Source organism: Heterocephalus glaber, unplaced genomic scaffold, assembly GCF_053883595.1.
Source record: "Heterocephalus glaber isolate CG9 unplaced genomic scaffold, H.glaber_assembly_v1.0 deba00001666, whole genome shotgun sequence".
Taxonomy (NCBI): Eukaryota; Metazoa; Chordata; class Mammalia; order Rodentia; family Bathyergidae; genus Heterocephalus; species Heterocephalus glaber.
In genome coordinates, this window is record NW_028258406.1 from 6,825,728 (window position 1) to 6,852,049 (window position 26,322).

Genomic DNA, 26,322 nt, shown 5'->3' on the forward strand with positions numbered 1-26,322 from the left:
TTGTATAGAATACATACAAATACTAATTTATCCTATGAGAGAAAAGCATCTGCAGAGTTTGTATTCCAGAGGTCTTGAGACCAATCCCATATGGATATGAGGAAAGCTCTATATGGTTTTAATTTGTATTATCTCCACTTTCTTCAGATGTACACAGATTTTGATTAGCTTTATCACCAACTTGATGATATTCTACAATTATTTGACATATTTGACATTTCACAGTTAAAATTTGAAATATGGTATTTTTATTACTCTTCAATTTATATGCTACTCTTCAGGACTCAACTCTTTGGTTTACATATTGAGTTTAAAAATAATTAATATATGGAACCTTACTAAAAATATTACAGAACTAATTTAGAAATGTATTTAACATCTTAATAAGACTCATTCTTCTTGTCAGTTGATTTCTTTCTATTTGAAAAGAATATTTTATCTGTAATTTCATTTTCTCCTATTCAGGATATTCTAAATGAAAGTTGTAATAGACAGCATAATAATAATATTGCAAGAAATAATAATAATAATTCAGGAAAGAGAAATGCATAGTGAAGATAAAGTAATTGAGTTGGCAGCTATACTCATTGGGACAAATGCATTGTTAACTACTTGGCTTACCTAATCTGGAAAATAGTTATACATCATTAAGTCATTGGATGTGTTTGCTGTCTCACAATCTTTTGTAGTACTAGGGATTGAGCCCAGGACCCTCACATTGAACTGTATCTCTAGACATTATCATCTTTAATTTAGATACAGAGTCTTCAAAGTTGCTAACTAGTCTTTCTTCGGCTTCCCAGAGAGCTTAAGATTACAATCATGCTACAATAGGCCTAGATTTGCCCCACAATCTTTAATATCTTCCATGGATTTCCTTAGAGAACTAGACGCTCAGTAAGAATTAATGCCTGACATTCATACCTTCTACCATTACAAGCATCATTGGTTGTTTATATTGAAAATTGATTACTTTTCTCGCTGTGTAGAATATTAAACTGTATTGTTTATATTCTTGTAGATGTGAAATAATACCTGATACAATTTAAAAGAAGAATGGCATACTTTATTTCATGCTTTTAGTAGATTCAGTCCATTGGCTCCAAAACAGTAAAAAGCATGGCAGAAAGGTGTGGAGGAGGAAAAGATGCTCAACCTATGGCAGTCAAGAACCATAGAGAGTAGGGTGAAGCTAAGAACAAGAAAATACCCTTCAAGGTCAGAGCCCCAAGGTTTTACCTCTTCTGACCAGGCCACACAACCTAAAAGCACATTCAGCTACGAACTTGTTAGTTCACATGATCCAATCACTTTACATCACTGAATACATGAGACTTTTGGGAGACGTATTTCCTACTCTACGGTTAACATTCTTTGACATAATGTAGTTTCTTCAACTGTTTTAGAGAAGACACTGACTGCTTAGAGGATCTGTCCATCCCCAGGGAAATTTATTTATGGCACTGGACCTCTATTCCAAGTCAAACCATATGAGTTACATTGCAAATATATTTTTCACTGGCATGTTCATAGGATTTAAGAACTGGAAGTAAAAAGCAGTTTCATTTATGGACTATAAAGGGAAAGACGTAATGTTCAATGCCAGCAGATGAAATAGTATAATATAGATTTTATACTATCAGAAAAAAATTGTTAATTGTCAGCATCATAGCTAATATTTCCGATCCTTTTTATCTCTATAGTTATGATAGTAGATTGCGATAAATTTATTAAGAGACATTGTTTATGATCATTTCATTTCCACTTACACTGGACCCTTGACTTACAAACTCAATTCATTCTCAAGGGCTGGTTGTAATTCAAGTTAGTCAACTGAAGGCTCAGGCTCCTCCACACACCCTGCAACGACTTTACTGTATTAGACAGATCTCAATGTCCTTAGAGAGATATTGGCCCAGGATTTCTCAATTGACCCCACATAGGAAAGATTGTTGTAACATTCCTTTCAGAACTCTTTAAGGGTTAAATCTATAGCTGAGACTGTCTGAAAGCACAAGTGGCCAGGATTTGGGTCATAACTCAAGACTGTTCAAAAATTAAAACTAAAATTCCAGCCTCAAACCAAGTTGTTCATATCAGGCAGGATGTAACTCAAGTGTCCACTGTATTTTCTCTCCCTCATGCATTTGATTTATTCTCATTGCTTTATGAGGGATAAAATAAGCTGAAAACAGGGAAATAAGGTATTATAGTGAACTGATTTTCTTCTATCTAAAAGTTCCCTCTATGAGAATAGTTGATATAAGCAAAATTAACATTCTTTTCTAAGTAAGTTATATTTTAAATCTTCTCAGGGACTTCTAAAATTTATTTTGGGCTGTATTAAATGAGTTTTAGACATACAAGTTACATTTAGTACCAATACAAATTTGAAATAAAATTTTTTATTTGCTTCTCCCTCAACCTCTACTTCTGACACTCAGCTGAATATAGCTTAGGGAACTAGGAAACAACTTCACATGGATATTGTTTGAAAATGGAGCAAGAAATACAGTAGGGAATACATGAATTTATGAATCACCACAGTTGTGACATAAATAATTTACTATTTTTGTAAGATATAATTATTTTATGAAAAACATCTCAAGTTTTTACACTCACAAAGTGACACTTTTAAATGAAAAAATCATATTCTTAGACAAAGATGCAATTGACATGTTAAGAATAGTATTAGAAATAAGCTGTGTAAAGTATTTTTATATTATTGATTCATAACACATACTGATAAACTTTGAATCAAAATGTTCCCTGAAGGCCCATGTAGTAAATGGTTTGCTGCCAGTATGACCATTAAGAGAAGGAACTTTGAGGAATTTAGCTAAGTGCAATGAAGTTAGGACCCTGGGGATGTGACTTTGAAAGAATCCTGAGATGATAGCCATTTTTTTTTCCTTCTATTTGCTTCCCAACTGCCACGAGATGAACAGGCCTCTTCTGCCATGCACTCTGTCGTGATGTGCTGTGCCAAGACAGTACTAAAATAGTAGAGCCAAGTGACCATAGAGTGAGGCTTCTGAAGCCATGAGCCCAAGTAGATATTTACTTCTCAAATGCCAATCTCCTCAGGTGACAGAGAGCTAACACATATTGCTTATATTCAATCAGACACCGCCTTATGTTCATATTTCATTTCATAATTCTATTTCAAAAATACATTTGTAGAACATTCTACTAGAAGGAACTACAACCTTTATTTTTCTAATGACTGTTTATTGTTCTTATGGAATAATGAAACGGAATAGTATTTATTATGATGATTAATTTTATGTATCAATAAGCCTGGGACATGTGTTGCTCAAATGTTTGGTCAAATATTCTACTGTGTTTATTCACAACTTTTAGGACATATTTTTGGTATTATTTTACTTTTTTGGTAACAATGAATCCAAATCATCTTCCATAATAGTGAAAGTTTCTTAAAAATTAGTTTTATTGGTACATTTTAGGTATACAATATAACAATATTCATCTTTGGAGATTTTTACCTTTACATAATATATCTTGATTTTTATTTTTCCCCATTCCCCTGCCCTCCCTTCAACCCCTCCAGCCCTCTCTATTTACAAAGTCTTTGTTTCCATTTTTGCATCTTCTCATGTTAATTCCATTCTCTTCTTTCCTTTAATCTACCCCTATTACTTCTCCTTCCCCTTTAGACTATTTCTTCGTATTTCACATTATCTATTATATATTTTGATCCTCATTTACACTTTCAGTTTCTCACACCAGAGAAACTATTTGGTATTTAAATGTGTGTCCTATTTATTTCACTTAAGAATATCACCTCAATGTGCATCCATTTAGCTGTAAATGTCTCTTAATTTCTCATTCTTTATGGCTGAGTAGTACTCTATTGTATTTAAAAAAAATTTTTTCTTTATCCAGTCTCCAGGAACAAGAGAAGGATGTCCACTATCACCACTTGATGCCCACTATCATCACTCCTGTTCAATATAGTTTTGGAAACATTAGCCACAGCAATTAGAAAAGAGAAAGAAATAAAAGGAATAAAGATAGGAAATGAAGAAGTTAAATTGTCATTATTTGCAGACAATGTGATGCTCTATATAAAAGACCCCAAAAATCCCACCAAAAGTCTTCTAGACTTAATAACCAAATTCAGTAAAGTAGCTGGATACAAGGTCAACACACAAAAATCAATAGCTTTTCTGTATACAAACAAAAGATTCACTGAAAAAGGAACTGGAGGAACAACTCCCTTCACAATAGCATTCAAAAAAATGAAATACCTAGGAATCAACCTAACAAAAGAAATCAAATATCTCTACTCTAAAAAATATAGCACTCTGAAAAAAGAGATCAAAGAGGATATCAGAAGATGAAAAGACATCCCTTGCTCCTGGGTAGGCAGAACAAATATAGCAAAAATGCCCATACTTCCAAAACTGTTATATAGATTCAATGAAATCCCAATTGAAATTCCAGCATACTTCACAGACCTTCAGAAAACAATCCAAAAATTCATTTGGAACAAGAAGAGACCAAGAATAGCAAAAGCATTTCTAGGTAACAGAGACATGGCAGTGGTTATCACAACCCCCAACTTGAAACTATACTACAAAGCTATTGTGATAAAAACAGCAGGGTACTGGCAAAGAAACAGACCTAATAATCAGTGGAACAGATTAGAAGATACAGAAAAAACTCCAGACACATTCAGCCACCTCATCTTTGACAAAGGAGCCAAACACTCTCACTGGAGGAAAGATAGCATTTTTAATAAATGGTGCTGGAAACCCTGGGTTTTAACTTGCCAAAGATTAAAACTAGACCCATACCTCTCACCATGCACTAAATGAAAATCAAAACGGATTAAAGATCTTGAAGACATTGTCTTAGGAAAAGATTTCATGAACAAAACCTCAGTTGCACGTGAACTATCACAAAGAACTAAGTGGGATGTCTTCGTATTAAAAGGTTTTTTGCACAGCCAGAGAAATCATCAACATCATGAAGAGATAACCCAGAATGTGAGAAAAAAAAATTTACCAACTGTTCTTCAGACAAAGGTCTACTATCTAAAATAAATAAAGAACTTACAAAAATCAGACCTCAAAAATTTAAAGACCCAATCCAAACATGGGCATCTGAAATGAACAGACATTTCTCAGACAAAGTAGAATTAGCAAATAAAAATATGAAAACATTTTCCATATCACTGGTTATTCGAGAGATGCAAATGAAAAACTCTGATATTCCACCTCATCCCAGAATGAATGGCTGCTATCATGAAATCAACCAATAACAAATGCTGATGAGGATATGGGGAAAAAGGAACCCTACTCCACTTCTGGTGGGAGTGTGGATTGGTACAAATCATATGGAAATCAGTATGGAGATACATCAAAGAACTAGAATTAGAGGTCCCATTTAACCCAGCTATTCCCCTACTAGATGTCTTCCTAAAAGAATTAAAAGAATCATACCACAGTAATATATGTGCACCCATGATCATGGGGGCACAGTTTGTAGTAGCTGCTGTTTTTTTAAATGCAATCTAACAAATCTCTGGTAAAATATTGTAGTAAATTGTAAAAATACATATTTATTAAAATCATTTAGAAAAAAATTTAATTCATAAAGGGAAATTTCATTTGATGTGACTGTTTTTGTACCCTCCATTACATGTAATATGCTCTACACTTTTATTTATTGAAATTGATGACAAATTTTTCCCATATACATAGTTTAAAATTGACAAAGAAGACTGATATTTAACTGTGATTTCATTACCATTACTACCACCATAAACTGTCAAAATATATCTTAGTTGCTGTCATAAAAAATAATACTACAAATTTAATCAGAAAAAAACTTTTCACTATTGTTGACAATGTTTTTTTAAGTTATGATGATAGGAACTTCTGGAATCAAGTGAAAATATAATATTAAAATTATCTGCTGTACATTTTCTATTGGTGTTATATTGAGATGTATTACAAACTAAAATCTTACTCTCATAGAATATTGTTATGCATGCTATCATATAAATCAGTGAACACATGCTTATTTCAGTACTTGCTGAATTTCAAGTCATACTTTGATTTGCCAGTATTAACTGTAATAATTAAAATATATCAAAAACTTATGAAGTTTTTGATGTCACAAAACAACTCCAAAATCTGTTTCTATAGAAAATAGTTATTGAGTAAATGTCAATGAGATTTCCTTAGTAAATTTTGTTTCTATAAATTAAGATATATAGTTATTTGATTGAAAATATATCTCAATATCTTTGATTTCCTAACAAATTTGAATAAATGTTATTTTCTTTTAAGTTCCATTTTATTCTTGTATTTTATGCAATAAATTTTCTTGATATACATTTTACTTACTAATAATATTTCCCTCACAATCACATTAATAAAAGAAGAGATTTTTTTTGCAATTCCATTAATATACTTGACCTATATGCATGGAAAAGGATCTGGGCTACTAATATTACCACCTGAACTAAATGATCAGGAGTGCTATTCATAAACCTTGTGCACATAGGGATTAAAAGCATTGCTATATGATAAGCACATAAAATAATGTCTGCCAAATAGTGTAACATAAATATTAGCAATGGCCTTATATATTTATCTTTCTTAAGTTAAAAAATGCAAAAATAGTACTTGGAATTATCTTAACATGAATGTATCCTAAAAAATTTTTTATCTTCTTTAAGATATCTTTAATTTCCTGTGTACTACAAAATACCTGGTCCTCTCACTCAATTTTCTAACTTTTTAACATTTGTTTCTTAAGATTGAAGTGAAACTCAAGTTCCAGTTGGTTATTCCTTCTTCACAATTTTTAAGAAATTATGTAATTGTCTATAGGAAATGCTGTTGCTAACCAAGCGTTTTGATTGTTAACGATTTACGGTGTGCATTCTGTGCTTTTTATTTGTAAACCTAAACAAATGAGAATAAAAACTGTGAAATAACACTGTGTATACAAATCCATGTAAGGAAACATAAATATTTAAATCATCTTATTGAGAATAGATTTATAGTACAAATGCAATCTGATGCACATACCAAATTTTAAAAAGAATAATTATTTATTACTATACTGATTTTTATTTTTATCTCAGGAATTATCTTTAGAATTTAAATATTTCATGCTTTATCAAAACATTGTAAGGGTGCCTGAAAATGCATGACTAAAGTGTGCAATATAAGAAAAACAGCTGTGACAGAAGCTGTATTCTAGAAATATGCATATTTCCAACAGGGACAGAAATAAAAAAGATTTTATTTTATCCATCTTTATAAACACCAAGTTTAAAGGAATACATATCCCAAACTATTTCAAACTACTAAAGTTTTGATAGTTAAATTAATTGATCAATGTATGTTAAATCCCTTCCATTTGTAACACTGTGCCAAAAGATTCAGAGGATACCATCACATTCTGTACCATCATTTAATTTAAAAGTACATTGGCACACTTAATGTTGGTAAATGTCAAGGCATCTATTCTTTTCCAAAAACATTGCTGTGACATATGAAGATATAGAGAGGAAATTTCTTCTAATTTATTCAGGACAATTACTTGATGACATATTGAATCATAATGACAACTTGAAAGAAGAAAAGCATACATGTTAAAATCAGTAAATCAGTCAGTATTTTGGTGGGACTGGACAACATTTTAGAAACAAATTAAATTCATTGAATTCTTTATAAGAAAGATATGAAATTAATTGATCATTGTTCTTATTCCTGACATTATGGCAATATGCTTCAGTAGAGGCAAAGTCCCTGGCCTGAGCTCATCTTCTTATCTTTCCTGCTCTAAGTTTCAAGATCAATCCCATCACCAAGGAATTGGTTTAGTCATGGAATTGTTACAATTTTGGCCAAAAAGAAAATCTGCTGAATTATTTCCATATGTTATATCTTAGCCTTAAAGGAAAATGTACCAAAATGATGTTCTTTTATTGGCCACTGTGCTACCTATAAGGAAAGAGCCCTATACATATCAAAAAACACATAAAATTAGGATGTTGGCAGCAGTTACATATCACCAATCTCTGAACTGTTTAGCCTTTGGAGTTATTATATAAAGACAGAATAATTTGTTACTTTATGTAGTTTAGTTTGCTTTCTCTTAATATAAGACAAGACAAATACAAAAATTGAAATGTTAAATAATGATCCCATGGTGTCTTTTTTTTTCTTTTATATGTGTTTGCAGTACATGATGATTGCATTCACTGTAAGGGATTGGCACATGTACATAACAGATTTCAATTCTCTTCTCCCCCCTCCACCCCTCTTTTAGTTTTCCAGCATCAGATTCATTTACTTATGCCATAAGAATTTATAAAGTTAATGATCATATATACAGATTGAAATCAGACTAATAAAACATAAAACATAAAACATGTAAGACAATTGTACTAAATCAAGGTACCCTTTTGACACACTGTTCATACGAGATTACAATACCTTTTCCCCCTATATATTTCATACAAGAGAAACCATGCAATATTTAAGCTTGTCCATCTGACTTACTTCACTTAACATTATAATCTCAAGGTGCATCCATTTTCCTACAAATGACTCAAGTTTATCATTTCTTATGGGAGAGTATTACTCCACTGTGTAAAAATACCATACTTTTTATCCATTCATCTGTTGATGAAAATAAAGGCGAGTTCCAAGGTGTACCTGTTATGAATTGTGCTCCTACAAACATGAGCATGCATACATCCCTGTGGTATGATGTCTTGAACTTTTTTTGGAAGATACTAGAAGGGGAAGAGCTGGATCAAATGGAATTTCTACTGTTATTTTTTTGAAGAATCTTCAAATAGATTTCCACAGTGGTTGTATCAATTTACAATACCACCAGCAATAGAGAAGGGTTCCTTTCTCCCCATGGCCCTCAGCCTCTCCAGTATGTGTTATTAGTTGATTTCTTGATGGTAGTCAATTGGTAAGGTGATATTTTTATGTCAAAATTGTAAAAGTAAATAAAATATAGGAGAATTTAACAAGAGGGAACAATCTTGTTCATAGTGATATTTTATGGAATTGGAAATACAAAATATGTATCAAAAGTATAGTTTGAGTTTTTCATAAATACCTTTGAAGATTTTAAATCTGTCTCAAAAATAACAAAAAGATATAACATTTTAAAATAACACTCTTTGGAATACTTTTCTACATATGTCTATATGAAATGTGTCTATTTTTCAGTGAAAACAAAAATATAGTATTCATGCAAAAGGTATTCAAGTTGATTACAAATGTGTAAATATTTATAATTTAATAGTGCACATATAAGTTAATCAATGATTATGAATAAAAAAGTATAACCAAAATATATTCATGTAGGTATATGTGTGTGCATATATATGTGTGTAAATGTATACGTAAAATTGTCCCTGGATATTACGTTAGCATTTTAATATGCAGTCATTAAGTGTAAGAAACATCATTAATTAATAATAATGTAACAGTAAACTATTCTTAAACATATATTTACTTATCATTTATTTAAACAATGTCAAAAGGAATCATTTTATAAATAAGTAGCCAAAATGAAAAGTAGAAAGAATTAATTGCCTAATTTATCAGAAAACTTCAAATTTAAGAATAAATGCACAAAATATTCAATACATTAATTTTTAAAAATTGGCAATCAATTGAGTTCTACTGTATTTGAATATTATTGTAGTTTTTTCCCTTTCATTGTTCTTCTTTGAATGATTTTAATTTTTTGTATGTGTGTGTGTTTGATAATAAAGTTATTTTAAAAAACTGACAAGCAATACATTTCTATAAGTGGAGAGAAATGACAAAGCAAAGAATATCAGATTTAACAATCAATGAATGCCTACTTTATCTTTTAAAATGTAATAATTTAGACCAATATCTGGCAATTCTATTGAGGGAAGAGAAAGAATAATAGAAGAACTGTTGATATTAATTAAAAATAGAGAAGATAACATGTTTCTATAGAAATTCACAGTCATATATACAAAATCAAGCATTTAATGCAAATTAAACAAATTTCTAAAACATTACAAGTTACATGGTGCTTGGCAGAGACAAAATATCCTCAAGTACATTTCTCAGAAAAGATTTATAATTGACAAGATACTTTCCTCATCTGAATAAGCTATTAAATGCATTTAAACTTTAAATGTCACTTCAGAAATTATATTCACAGAAATTAATCAGGATCACTTGCAAAATTTAAATAAAATATTGTTCATTGTGGCATTATAATTATCATCATTGGATATGTCTGCTAATGTGGACATAATGCAGTGCCACAAAGTAGATGGCAACAAAATTTAATTTCTCATAGTTCTAGAGTCTGAAAGCTGAATCTCAAGGTGTTGGCTTGAATATTTTCTAGTGAATTTTCTGTTGCTGTTTTGTGGGGAAAAAAATTTTTTTTGCCCTGCAGCCTCAAATGGTTTTTGGACTAAATCAATTAAATTTCAGATCATATTGAATTGAAAAGCATATTTGTAGGTTGTTTATAGATAGACTCAAATTCAAAGTTAACAACAGGCTAAAGTTAAGTGATGCACAATGACATCTCAGATAGGCAAATCAACCAGACAATAATTAATGAAGAACTGACTGCTGTCAATGACACTTAAGAACAAACAGAGACTAGACTTAGCAGACATCTGCAGAACGCTCCATCCAAGATCTATTATATACATGACCAGCAACCCACAATGATAGTAATCATTACATACTGCAAACATGTACTAATAAAAATAAAAAAAACATTGAATGGTAACAGATGACAAGGACTAACACTTATTTTAAAAGGTGTATTCTATCCAAATTCAACATTACATGCATTATTCTTCACTGCACACAAAACCTTCTTCAGGATAGACTATATGGTAGTTCAAAATGTAAGATTCAGTCTACTTTAAAACACTAAAGCCACAAAAAGTTTATTTTCTTGAAACAATAGAATTTAATTAATTTTAAAAAGGAATTGGAGGAGTATTCAAGAATATGTGGATATTAGTACCACACACCTAAATAACTAACAGGCCAAAGAAGATAAAGAGATTTTCATTGAGAGACCAGAAATAAATTATTATATTTACAGTTAATAGGATTTTTGCAAAGATTTTAAAGCTATAAAAAAGAGAATTGTCTTTACAACTAATGAAATGATAGCCAAATGTAAGTAAAGAAGTTGGATCTCTACTTATTATCATATACAGAAAGGAACTGAAAGTGGAGCAAACTCTAAATAATAGTATATTTTTGATGAAACAAAGTTAAATGTTAATTTTATATAGGCATATTGTTGGCACTAAAGCTCATTTATTGATTTATTCATTTTATTTTTACTAGTACATATTTGTTGTAAACACCTTTTGTTGGGAGTTGATACATGTACACAATACATCTTTATTCCTGTTTTCCATGCTCTTTCTTGTCCCTCCCATCCATCTTCTTCCATCTCTTGATTCCTTTCCCCTTTGAAAAAGACCTATCTGCATAATTCCTATTATCTCTTTTATTTTACTCTTTTAAATAATAGCCTTTAAAAATTTTTGCAGAAAATAATGCAAGCTTTTTTTTTTTAATACTGTGGTTTAAACCTATGCCCTTTTCACTGAGCAATATGACCAGCCCTTTAAATACTTTTTTGTCGCAGGTCTTGCTAAGTTGTGAAAATGAATGCTGAGATTCAATTTCCATCTTCCTGACTCTGCCTCCCAGAATGCTAGAATTGCAAGTGTATACCACCAGAAAGGGTAGCATTTGTAGTAATGAGTGATGCAATGGTTGCTTATATGTGTCCTTTATGTTTTAAGAAAGGATTAAAATGCCATAGATTAATTAGATTACTTCTAAATATTTTTTCTTTTGAAGAAATTATCAAATTGATAATAAAATCTCTAGAATGAGCAGAAATATATGCAAATTATGTTCATGTAATTGTATCAAGAATGCATAACATTTCAAACTCGACAATTGAAAGAGAATCCACATTAAAAATAAATACTGGGAAAAAAATTTAAAAATAAATAAATACTGTAATCAAAGAGCCTCTTTTCTAAAGAAAGATACTTTATACAAATAATCAATAAGAAGAAATAAAGATATTCAATATCATTAATAACTAGAAAAATATAACTCTAATGTACATACTTTCATACCAATAAATATGGTTCAAATAAAAAAAGCTGAATTAGAATTATTTACCAGAATTTGGAGAAATTAGAGCATATATTTTGCTGAATTTTAAAATAGTACATTGTTTTAGGAAAACGGTGGTTACTCAAAATGTTAAAGTTCTATTGTCTCCTTACATTTAGGTACACATTAAAGAGCAATGAAAACATATGTCTGTGTAAAAACTTGTATCTGAATGTATATAGCATAATTATTTCCAATAGTAAAAAATGGAAACAACCTAAACCATTAATCATCAATCCAATGATGAAGTGGTTAATAAATGTGGTATATTCACACAGTAGAATATTATGTAACAACGAAAAGGAATAAAGTGCTCATAAATCTACAGCATATAGAATGAACCTGGAAAAATTACACTAAGTGAAAAAAAAAAGGTCATGAAAATGTTATGTTTTATGCTTGTATTCACATGAAATGTTAAGAATGGAGAAATCTATAGACACAAGAAGCAGAGCAGTGTTTGCCGTGGAATACTAGGGAAGGAAAATGGAAAATGAACACATCACTTGACTTGGAGTGTTTAAAATGTTCTAAAATTAAATAATGATAATGGATGCATAAAATAAGAACAAACATAATGTAGGATAGATTTTACATTTTAAAGAAGGAAAACTTACATTAATTAAATATTATTTCAATATATTGATCATATAAACATGACTTTTGTTTTTAGCTCTGAGATGTAAAACTATTGGAAGTGATTTTTTGGTCTTTTCACAGAATAAACTGAAATTAGCAGCCAATGACTTTTCTTTATTCTTCTGAGAACTGAAGACTGCTTGGCAAACTACATCCTCAAAACTAGAGACAGAAATGCTTTTTGTTTTTGTTTTGTTTTGGTTTCCTAAGTGTCAGAAATTGAATCCAAGACTGTGGGAAATTGTAAAATTTAGTTATCTAGTTGTAAGAATTGATCACAAGAAGTTTGTTAACTGAGAAAATTAAGTCATTTCTGGGAAAATCCACAAATCTGTTTGTTAAAAGAATGCCAGAAAACTTTAAGAGACCTTGTGAAAGTTTTATGGGAGAAAACCAGGTTTTCCTAGTTTTTTTATTTAGCATTACCTGGGATCAGAGGACCACCACTCAATGACTCTACCTGTGATAAGAGAGATACAACTCACTATACACATCTATGATGTTTGTGGTGGGCCGGTGGGCTTGATTTTGGCTAAAGTCGTCCTGCTCTCTTGATACTATCTGATAAAAAGAGGGTTGCAGTGTGCTCTTTGATGTACAAGATTGGTGAATGGAAACAGGGGACTTGTGAATTCGCCTGTAGCTTTTATGAGTCACTTAAAATCATTTGTCACCAGAGGTTAAAATCAGAAAGGCAATAGCCAAAATAACTAAGCTGCTTTCCTACATGTATAAAAGCCTTGCTTCTTTCCTTTGGGATTGTTGAATAGTGCCAGAGGAATTAAACTGCTGTTCGTCCCCCAGGCTGTTGCCTTTTCTTTCTTTAAAAGTCGGTGCTTTCCGGGGTCTCAGGTCTCCCTCTAGAGAGACCACCAACACAGGACCTTGTGCTTGCTATCCATATGTTCTACCATTGAGTTACATACATGTCCTAGAAATGACATTTGACATTTGCTTATCTGGAGCAGAAAATATTGCCGCCATAATCTTACAGAAGTATTATGGATAATTCTTCAGAAATGGTTGGATGCTTAGAATGTGTTAGCTGAGAGGTAAAAACTCCCTGGAGCTACACTTTTAAAGGATAAGTACTTGTGATTTGAGGATTTCTCTCAAGGAGCCAGCATTTAGCTTTTCAGTGCATATTCAAGGAAGATATTCTCAAGGCTCTGGTAGAAGATGAAGAGTTTTCATCACAAATGAATTCCAAGTTTTCTACATGACAAATGGTATTATTTGGTACAAAAATACTTTATCAGAGCCCCATGGTAGCAGAAAAGGATATTCTTCCCACGTCAAAATCCTCTAGTCTACTAGTTTCATCTAAGGAGGAAATACAAATTAAAAGAAAAATGAGCACTCAACACCCAGGACACAGATAAAGTAAAAGATTGAGACTTAATAAGAATGTGGAACACTTTCCCACTTAGATACTGTTTCACCACACACACACACACACACACACACACACACAGAAATTACAGTGAAATAACATGGAATCTAGTAAATTCCAAGGTGTGACACAGAGATAAAAACCTGTAAAAGATTTTGAAATTTTAAGATCTATATCAATAGCAAATTAAGAAAACTATCAGAAACCTTACAACAAATTCTATGTATATCAATCCCTATAATTTATCTCAAAGTGTCTATCATCCATTACAAAAAATTTGAAGTCATGCAAATAGGCAAGATAAAACCTTGTCTAAAATATTATATTATAAATACCAGTGTGAGATGAGAAATAGATGTTCAAATCATCAGGAAATTAAAATATATATGATTTTTACATTAACACATAGACTATGAAGTATAAATCATCTGAGAAGAGATCACAATGTGAACAGAGATACAAACTAAGAATCAAAAGATATGATTAAAATAATTTATAAAATAACAATAATGTAATGAGAATAAAAAATGCTTTGAAAGTACTTAGCATTAAACCAAGAATAGAAAAGGGAAATTCAGCAGAAGTGAAGTGGTGTCAACAGAAACATCCCAAATTGACATTCAAAGAGAAAAAAAAAAGCATGAAAACAGGGAAGTGGATCCAAGAATACTGACATCATTTTAAAACATGTGCTAATGAGACCAAGAATACAAGGATGAAGAAAAATGAACAGACTAGAGCAAACATTTGAAGTAACAATGACTGAGAAATTCATAGATTGGTGATAGATATGAAACCATGAATCTGGAGAAACAAGCTCAACAAACTCCAAGGAGGAAAAATAACAACAAAAATAACAAGCAACATCAACCTACTTGGGTGTATTATATTCAATCTGAAGAAAAGAAAAAACAACAAAAACTTGAAAGAAGCAAAGGGGGAAGCTATTTGCAATAGAATAAAAAAAATTACAGTGCCTTATTGTCTGAAACTATGTGAGTAAAGTGAAATAACCAAGATTAAAATGACAAAATTAAATGAATGTGATGCAGAATTTTACATATATTGCCATTCTTTAAAGAGCAGAAAATGACTTCCAAGCTGAGATAATTAACTACAATCAGATTTGAATTAAAACAGAAGTTAACACATATTTTTCAAAAAGAATAAAATCATATAGGTTAGGAACTGGAATCCGCATACTAAAGGAAAATAGAAGAGGGAACATAAACTATTTTATTCTTCTTTATCTTAAATTTTACAAAGAAAACTTAGGGAAAGGAAAAATTATGAGAAAAGAAAAAATAGAAATGAAATCTATGTAAATAGGGAAGGGTGGAGAGGGTGAAGGGTGCACAGGTAATGGGGAAAAAATAAGAACTAAGATACATCATGTACAGGTACAAGCACCCAATGATAAGTGTAAACATATTGTATACCTAAAATGCACCAATAAAGGAATTTGAGGGAAAAAAAGAAACTTTAAAATAATGAGTAGTGATATACTATATGTTCCAACTGATTATTTCTCATGAACATATATGCAAAGTACCTAATATGATATCTGCATATTGATTTCAACTAAGTATAAAATAATTTCATAACATGGTAAAATGCCACTTACTTTAAGCATGCAGGGTGGCATAAATTTTGAAAAGCAAGTAGTTTAATTCTTCTAATAATTTGAAAAAATGAAACTCTTGGAAGTAGATATACAAATAGTTGACAAAATAAAACATGAATCAAAGATAATAACAATAACTCTCAGCAAATGAGAAATAGACAAGAACATCATCAATGTTGTTAAAGAGCACATACACATGCTTATAATTCTCAAAGTTATGATGAAAACTGGGACACTTTTATCCTGAAATCTGGAATAAGACAAAGGTGCCTTCTTTTACCACTTGTTTCTTCTTTTCTTTTTTTGTATTTCTGAAAGACCACACTTTATTGGGAAGCAGAGAGCAAGCAGCACAGTGACCATAGACAAGGCCATCCCGTAGGCACCCTACATGTCATACTGGAGAAGACATGCCATGTTTTGCCAATAAAAATCAACTGGAGCATGGTCTCCCTCAGAGCACCTTCCCAAACCTCATCCTTCTCAGGGGTTGAGAAAAGTCCCAACCACTTGCCTGAAGGCAGCTGTGGTTCACTAGAGATACAGCCCATCAGGGGTACCTTCCTGTTTCTTATAAAGAACATTTTCTTTAGATTTCTTGAAGTCTTCATTTGTTACTTTCATTCTGTGTTCTCTCAAAGCCATAAGCCCAGCTTCTGTACAGATTGTCTTGATCATCCTTTGATGATAAGAGATCATCCTTTGCCATGATAAGGTCATCCAGGGTCACATCATTGGCCAGTGTCATCCTGCTTGTGTGAATCTGAAAGATGCACGTATTAGTCTTTTCATCAAGCAGGGAAAACTTGATCTTCCTGTCAATGTTCCCTGGTCTGATCAGTGGTGGATCCAAAGTTTCTATTTGGTTTGTGGCCATGATAACTTTCACATCTCCAAGTGAATCAAATCCATCCAACTGGTTCAACAGTTCCAACATTGTTCACTGAATTTCTCTCTCACCTACAAAGTTTGAATCATATCTTTTGGTCCCAATGGCATCAATTTCATCAATAAACATGATGAATGGTGTATTTTCTTCAGTAACTTGAAATAATTCCTGTACAAGTTTGGGGCCATCACCCAAGTACTTCTGAATGAGTTCAGAGCCAACCACTCTCAAGAAGGTGGGGGAGGTTTGGTTTGCTACTGCTTTGGCTAACAAGGTTTTACCTGTGCCAGGTGGACCATAGAGAATGACTCCTTTAGGGGACTTTTTACCCATCTGTTCATAGTATTCAGGATGGGTGAGAGGGAGCTCCACAGATTCCTTAATTTCCTGGATTTGGTTGTCCAAACAACCAATGTTGGCATAGGTTTCCTGGAGGGCCTTTTCCACCTTCATCACTGTGACCAGAGGATCTGTGTCATCCATCAGCACCCTGATCACAGCAAGCACCTTGTGGTTGAGCAGGACTGAGCAGACTGGTTCCAGCAGATCCTTGCCCACAAATGAAAGGATGCTGACATAGTGTTCTGAGCCCATAGATGTAGACACAATGGCATGATTGTCATCAATAATCTCTTCCAAGGTTCCTTCTGACATTGGGGTCCCCCTCAGATCATCCACCTTTGACCTTTCCTCCTCTTGCTTTTCTTCTAATGGTTTCATTTGTTCCTGATTTTTAATGAATTCTTCCTTCATGAGAAGATAGTCTTTAATTCTCTCTAATTTGAGTAGCTTTAAGCCGCACTGAGTGTGAGGTGTCACCAGTGACAGTTTGTGGGCAGCATCTGATCCCTTTGTTTTATTCTTCTTTTTTTCCCACTCTAGTTGGTACAGGAGGTTCATATTTCTTTATCTTGTCCTTGTCATCCTTCTTACCACTTCCAGGATCATGACCACCACTCTGATTTTGACCCATCTTGCCTCGGCCACTCTAGGCACCACTGCCAGAAGTGCACTCACAGCAAAGGCAGTTCAGAGGCAGAAGTTTAACACTTGTCTGTTTCTTCTTTCTTTCTTTCTTTCTTTCTTTCTTTCTTTCTTTCTTTCTTTCTTTCTTTCTTTCTTTCTTTCTTCCTTCCTTCCTTTCTCTCTCTCTCTCTCTCTCTCTCTCTCTCTCTCTCTCTCTCTCTCTCTCTCTCTCTCTCTCTCTCTCTCTCTCTCTCCTTCTCATTCTCCTTCTCCTTCCTCTTCCTTTTTTTTTTGTGGAAATAGGGATTGAACTCAGGACTTTGCACCTCTGCACTTGCTAGGCAGGGGTGGTGCCACTGAGCAAAATCTCCAGCCCCCCACTTTTTCCTAACATTGTACTATAAATTTTAGCTAATGCTGAAGCACTAGAAAAGGTAGTAAAATACATATTAATTAGAAAGAAAGGTCTAAACCTACCTTTATTTGCAAAAGAGAAGATTGTTTATGTGTAAAATGGCAATGATTTAGCCCAAAACAAAACAAAACAAAACAAAAGCTTCTGGAATGAGTATCTACATAAACCAGGGACTGGCCATCCCATGCTCCTAGGGCAGGGAAGGTGAGCCAGTCCCAGCACCCGGAAGGAAGCTCTCCTGCTGTCATCCCATGTTTCTAGGGCAGAGAAGGTGAGCTGCACATGTGCCAGAAGCACCCCCACCCCGTGGAAATGAGAAGATACATAAACAAGCCTCAAAAAACGGACTTCTGGATCACCTAGAGCAACCCCAAAGGGAAACAGGATGGAACAATCTGATACTCAACAACCTGGTCTCTCTGAACTGGCAACAAAAGAGGATCTGGGAAAAATGAAATCAGAAATAACTACTCAGATAACAGCAAAGATTGTGCTCATAGTGCAAGACATGATTAATAAATCTAGAGAGGACACAGATAAAAAATAGAGGATCTGTGGAACATGATGGAATCCCAACATACGAAACAAATGGAATCCATAAAACAGATGCAAACAGATTTCCAGGAGATTAAAAACTCCATCAAAAGTCTATGCAGCAGAATGAACCAATGTGAGGATAGAATTTCAGATATAGAAGATAAGATTGCAATTAGTGAGGAGGAAAAGAAAAATTGCTTTAAAATTGTAAGGGAACACAAGAAATCAATCCAGCAGCTGCTAGACGATGCAAAGAAGAATAACATAAGACTGATTGGAGTCAATGAAGAAACAGGAGAGAATGCAAATGCATAAAAAACTGTTCACAGAAGTGATGGCAGAAAACTTCCCAAGGAGGGGAAAATAACTTGACATACAGATAAGTGAGGCATATAGGACTCCAGCTAGGCTTGATCAAAAAAATCTACACATAGGCATATAATAGTTAGGGTTCCAGAAATCCAACGGAAGAATAAAATTCTATAAGCAGTGAGAGAAAAGAAACAAATTACATACAAAGGAAAGCCCATCAGAATAACAGCAGACTTCTCAGTGCAAACCCTCAAGGCAAGAAGAGCTTGGAGTGATGTATTTCAAGCCCTAAAGGAAAACAGCTTCCAACCCAGATTGATGTACCCTGCAAAACTATCTTTCAAACTTGACGGAGAAATAAGATACTTTCATGATAAAGAGCAGCTCAGGAACTTCATGAATACCAACCGGCACTCCAAAAAATTTTAGACAATACCCTAGGAAAAGACAATGAGGATCACAACCCCAGGAGAAACCCAGCAGAATGAATCCACCGGTCATGACAAATGAAACACAAAGGAGGAGAATGCAACAAAAAGAAAAAGTGATGACAAGTCTTTTAAAACTTTTAACCTCATCTCCCTAATGAGTGTATAATTCAATCTTGTTATTATACTGGTTAGTATTTTTCTGATTCTGGAGTTGCACACTTTTCCTTGTGCTGTACTGGCTATTTATCATCTTCTTATGTCTACTTTATAATTGCATTGTCTATTAATGAGCTGTAAGAGTTCTTTATATATTTTGGTCATAGGTTATATGCATTGTAAATATGGTCTGTTTCAGGACTACTTTTCATTTTAATGATGTCATTTAAAGTTCTAAATTTTGATGGAATCTCATTTATCACTTTTTTTCTTTTATACATCATGTCTTTTGTATCCTAGGTAATTTTGCCTACCCTGAATTCATAAATATTTTCCCTTATAATTGCTTCTTAAAGTTTTATACTTTTAGGCTTTTCATATTTAGGTTCATGGATCCCTTCAAGTTATTTTCATGTATGGAAATAAAGGGTTGAGGTTAATGTTTTATATACAGATACCAGGTGTTCTAGTGCCATTTACTGAAAACACTATCTCTTCCTTGGCTCTTGAATTGAGTTTATATTCTATAAAATGCTAATGTTAAATAATCTTTCAAAACTGAGTGGACCATATATGTGTGGTTCTATTTCTAGATTCTATGTTTTATTCAAAAGATCTATATGTCTTTTCTTACACTGACACTGCCTTGATTACTGTAGCTTTAGAAGAAGTCTTAAAATTAGATACTAAACATCTTCCAACACTGTTTTTGTTTTTGTTTTAACTTTTCTAGGTCCTTTGTACTCCTACATAACTTTTAAATTTCAATATCCAATTCTTCATTTATAGCAAGTATACACAGACCTGAATTTTATATATACCTTATGTTTTCTAATCCTGCTAAATTCAAGTACAAGTTCCTGGGGCTTCTAGAGATTTCTTAGTATTTTCTCTGTAGATGATCATTTCATCTACATATAAAGATTTTACTTCTACATTGCCAATCCTATTCTAATTATATCATTTTATTGCCAGACTATTTTGGTGGGGCCTAGGTTTCAAAATTTAATGGACAGATAAAGAGTAAGCATATCTGCCCTTGTTCCCCACCTTAAGGAGAAGCATTACATCTTGTCCATTCATATAAGGCATACTCACTGGAAGTATGGAGTACATGTCTTTAATCTGTTGAGAAGGTTCTGTTCTACCTCTAATCTCCTGATAGCTTTTACCATGAACAGCTGTAGAATTTAGTCCAATACATTTTCTCCAACTAGTGACAAGATCATATGGCTTTTTCCTTTCCTCTGTTAAAATGATGACTTTTGGGGGTGGATCTTCCAATGCTGAACCAACACTGCCATGCCTATAATAAAACCACTTTCTACATACTGCCAGATCTGACTTCTAATAGTTTGTTAAGCAAATTTCTATGTTCATACTTTTTTCTTCTATTATTTTTATCCAGTTTTAGGATTAGCACAATGTTGAGTTCCTAAAATGAGGGGAGAAGTGTTCCTTCTTTTTTCTGCTTTGTTTGATATAATTTAACAGTTAAAATGTATATGAGCCTGCTGTTGTCATATAGGTAGGTTTTCAAGCTAGGAATAGACTTTCTTTAATAGGTGCTATTCAAATTTTATATTTTCTCCAGAGTTAGTTTCATTAATTTGTCTTCCAAGGTACTTCTTAGAAGTTGTCAAATTTATTTCAAAAAATACATTTTTAATATGCTTTCTATATCCTTTTAAATTCTGTAAAAGCTGTGGTAATGTCTCCTAGATCTTGATATTTTAATTTAAAAAATGTATAATTGATATTGTGTAATAGGAATAAAAGGTCTAAAGGAGCAGGGGAAGTGGGAGGGGTAGGGGAAAGGAAAAAAGGGAAAAGAAAAAATATGAGAAAAGGCAACAAATGGAAACAAATTCTTTGCAAATAGGGAAGGGTGGAGGGGGTGAAGGCAGGGCAGGGGAAGGTAAAAAAAAAAAAAGAAGAATCAAGATAATCATGTAATGGTGCAAGATCCCAATGATGAATGTAACTGTATTTTATACCTAAAATGTACCAATAAACTTTATGGAAAAAAATAATAAACCAGGGACTTATTCCTCATAAGACCTTGAATCTGTCTTGGAAATATATTCAGAACCATGAGAAATCAGTGTTTGTTGTTTACAGGACATCTGTATAAGATAGTTTCACCTAAATGTAAAATGCAAAACCTAAATTTTTGAAATAAAAAATACAGAAATTTATAGCAAGATATTGGGATTCAGTTTTTAAATATTTGATCAACAATGACACATAAATTTTAAAAATAGTTAAAATTTAAAGTGTGTGCACTGTGAAAAACAATGCCAGAAACTAAAAGACAAGCCCTATATGGAAAGCTATTAACTAAACGTATAGTCTTATCTAAGAATTTGCATCCAGAACATAAAATACTATCATTCATTGCTGACTCTAATATAAAATGATAACAGCCACTTTGGAAGACAGCATGGAAATTTTTTTATACAACTAACCATATTCCTATTGTACCATTGAAGGATATTAGTATGCAAAATGTTACACAAATTATTTTAAAATTAATATCTAGACAAAATTGATACAAAATATTAATACACTCTCTCTCTCTCTCTCTCTCTCTCTCTCTCTCTCTCTCGGCTATACTGGGTATAAAACTTAGGAGGCTTCACATTGAGTTAAATACCCATCCCTTTTAAATTAATTAATTAATTAGTATTTTGAGACAACTTTAGCTCAAAATTCCAATTCTCTTGTCTCAGATTTCCAAAGTTATATGATTTAGGAACCATTTTCTTGATCCCAAAACCTGGTAGCAGCTATGGTTTCCTTCACTAATGAATATATAAACAATATTATATTCTGATATTAGAATAGTATTCAGTGATAAAGAGATATATACTATCAAACTAAGAAACCTCATGATGAGTCTGAAGGACATATTACTTAAAAGGCTCCATATTTTATGAGATTCTGATACAAAACTTTCTGGAAACTATATAAAGAAGTTAAAAAATAAATAGTTGCTAGGTATTAGAGAATGAGGGCATTTTTTATAGCTAAAGCATATTGATTTTTTCATACTTATTACTATGTCAGAAAGTCAAACAATAACAAACATTTGTGAAAATATGGAGCAAAGAAATACTATGTATATCATTGTTGGAAATTGAAATTGATCCAGCCCAATATGGAAAACATTGTGGAAGTTCATTAAGAATAAAACATAGAATTAACAAGTTATACCAAAATATTATTTTATATATCCAAATCAATGAAAATCAGTGTATCAAACAGATATCTGCATATTTACTCATGTTCATTACAGCACTATTCAAAATATACAATATAATAAATTGAAATAGCAATTGTGGATGAATGGCTTAAGAAAATACACACAGAAAACACACACAATTGAGTGTTATTTACCTTTTAGAAAATAAATTTTGCCATTTGTGATATAGATAAAGTCGGAATACATGAGTTTAGCACAATAAGCCAGGCAAAGAAAGCCATACTAAAATGTCCCAACATTTGTGTGTGATATAAAAAACTGCACTTATAGAAGTAGTGATTAAAATGATGGTTTCTAGAAGTTGAGGGAATATGCTAGCCAAAGAGAATGAAATTTCAGTTAGATAGTTTAAGTTATGAAAATCTATTCCACAACATGGTGACCATAATTAATAATAATGTATTATATGCTATAAAATTACTATAAGAGTAGATCTAAAATATTCTCATGACAAAAAATTAGAGATGATGAAGTGACAGTATATTACACTGATTGACTCTTTTCCCAATATATGTATTTGTGTAAACATCACAATATACATCATAAATACAAAGAATTTTTCTTTGGCATGTACAATTTAGTAAAGCTGAGGGGAAAAAAGTATGATAGCTGTGAGAATTTGAAGAAGAGATCAGAGATGACTAGGTGAAGCACAGAGATGCTTTGTGCTGGTGCAGCTCTTCGTTAGTAGACTGTAATGCTTGATGCCTGAGACTATGCAATTGACTACAGCCAAATAATTGTATGGAAGTTGAGGGATCTTGGTTAAAATTTTGAACTAAAAAACAGTCTAGTGGGATTAAAATATATAAAATGATTTCAGTGATATGGGTTGGATAAATGGTGTTGATCTAAGTGACTTTGGAAATCAATATGTTCTATTGGACATAATGCAAAAGAGGTTTAATGTATGCAATGTATTACATTTTAATAAAGTTGCATCCACAGGGCTATTATATGAACAATTCTTGTATTTCTTTTCATGTGTACTAGAATTGAACAATAAATTAAATGAATGTCGGATGCTTAGAGTCAAGTTTTTCACTGTTATATTCAACATTTATTGATAAGCAATGAGAAGAGCCTAAAATGATCCTTGCAGCAGTGGATCAAAGTGAAAATGAATATCAACTTATGGTCTGCTTAAAAAAATACAAATGATTACATACAGAAAAATCTATAAATCTATGCATAAATGTGGGTTAGTATACTCACATATGCAGCCTTGTTATATCATTTAAGAGATCCCAGAAGCAATGGCATCTCAATAGTAAAGAACATTTCTGGAAAATTGGTTTTGAATAAAATCCTTTAATTAAAAAAAGTTTTTAGATAAATGGCTTATTCTGGGACAGAGGCAGAAAATATACAATACAAGCCTGAAACACATTATAGTACAAGAAATAAGGATGTACTCACACATGCACGTGTGTGTGCATGTGCACACACACACACACACACAGAAACATCCCACAGTACAATTCAAACAATAGCAGTGTATTAAAAATGGGGTACAAAAGACAGCTGATAGGGCCTATAATAAACAAAGATGGAATAATATGAGACACAAGGTAAAGTGTTAAATTATACCACAAATTGGAAAATATCTATGAGAAATAGATGAAATTATGTATAAATATAAGAATATATATCCTACATAAATTATTTAAAATTCTCCCATATATATATGTAAAATTTCAGAATCTGTAGCTCATATCTTTGAATGATCTTACTTTTCCTTCTTTTAATGACATATTAATTATCATATATTTTGTATTTTTAAATGTATTCTCAAGCAGTAAAGTCTTGGTCTGCTAGTCACATCAAATTTTATTAATGCAGTCTCAAAAAAGAGTCTAAATTTGTTATACAATTAACAAACTGGTTTACCTTTCATGTTTTATGACACATGATAATGAATGGATGCCTCAGTCTTAGTACATGCTTTTCTAAATCATCATTTCTCATTCACATGAAATAAAATGAAAATATCAAAAATATTTTATCAAGACAGTGATGTTATGAAAAACATTTGCACATCTCATCAGAGTACACACCTAGAGATCACCTAAGTTTTGTTAATATATTTTTTTCATCCCAATGAGTTAATTGTCCCTCCTCTATGTAACTGCAGCATAAACTTCTCATGACATTTCATTCATTATCTCAGTGTTTTTTCCTCAACTTTACCTCCTCCATTAAAGTATATACTAAGACCAAGGTAATTCACTGAATATAAAAATGTATTTTCAAAAAGTTATTCTCAATCAGAGGAAAAAGTTGAGCTAATCCAATTAGTTTGCATATTACATATCCTACCTTGTTAAAGTTTCATTGGAAAACATTTACTACTGCAGCATATCAATGATATGTATATGACTGACAAATATGAGGCATAAGGATGACAATAAAGAAAGAAAGACATTATGGAAGAAAACAGTGAGAAAAAAAATGAAAGGTTAATTAATGCAGTCAGGTTAAGAAAAAGAAGCAAATAATTATCTAAATTTCTCAAAATGTATGTACTTTTAAAGGGGAATATATAAGACCACTACCTAGCAGAGCATGCATTCCATATTTTCAATATTTCTGAAATTTAAGCCATTAATACTTTATATGCTATAATCTCCATTCAGCAAAATATATGCCTTGATTATATGGTTGTATAAGTAAGATAACTATGGCAACAGAATAAATACACAGTTTAATCACAAATTATGTAAAGCAGAGAGAATAAAATACACCCTAGAACTTATAGCCATTAAAGTATATAATTCCATTAATCAAAAGTAGGTTTATTTAGGAGAGTTCAATATGCTTTTAATTCAGTAAGGCTGAGTAATAACAGCACATTAGAAAACTTCAGAATCTGAGTCTGTGCTTCTGCTTGAAACCTCAGAGAGTTGGCAGATAGATTTCTTATCAGGAATGAAGTACTCTTGTCTGACTGGCATTCTTTGGATGGCAGATATTAATTGTGAAAAATTAAAAAAGAAAACAGACACAAACAAAAGCTGCTTAAAGTCATAAAAACTTAATTGAAAGAGGAAGAAATAGGAATAAGAAAACTTGAGGAGTTTTCTCTTTGTTTTTCTGTCTACATGATTGAAGGAATGTCCCAGGGGACATCATAAGCAGCTAGAATTTAAAGAAAAAATTTGTAGTCCTACCACCCCTAAGTCTCAGGGCACAGAATTCTGAATTTTCACACCCATTGGACTAAGAGGGAGGAGACATCTCATAGAATAGAGCCAATGAAAGGATATCTAAATATGATGTGAAAACTGAATATAAACTCTAAATCCAGAGATCTGGATGAAACTTGCACCTCTTGCATGTGAAATAAAATTCCAAGAAGACCAGCTAAGAATAGATGAACTCAGCAGATTTTGTTTCTGGAAATTAATTATAAAGACATCTTTAGTTTGAAGTTTGAATTCAGAAGATAACCTCTATTTTCCTATTTTT

General features: G+C 32.2%; 1 pseudogene; it reads right to left on the bottom strand.

The window, feature by feature from the left end:
* Window positions 1–16,348: 16,348 nt before the first annotated feature.
* Window positions 16,349–17,760, bottom strand: LOC101708978 (26S proteasome regulatory subunit 4 pseudogene; annotated as a pseudogene).
* Between the last annotated feature and the right edge of the window lie 8,562 nt (window positions 17,761–26,322).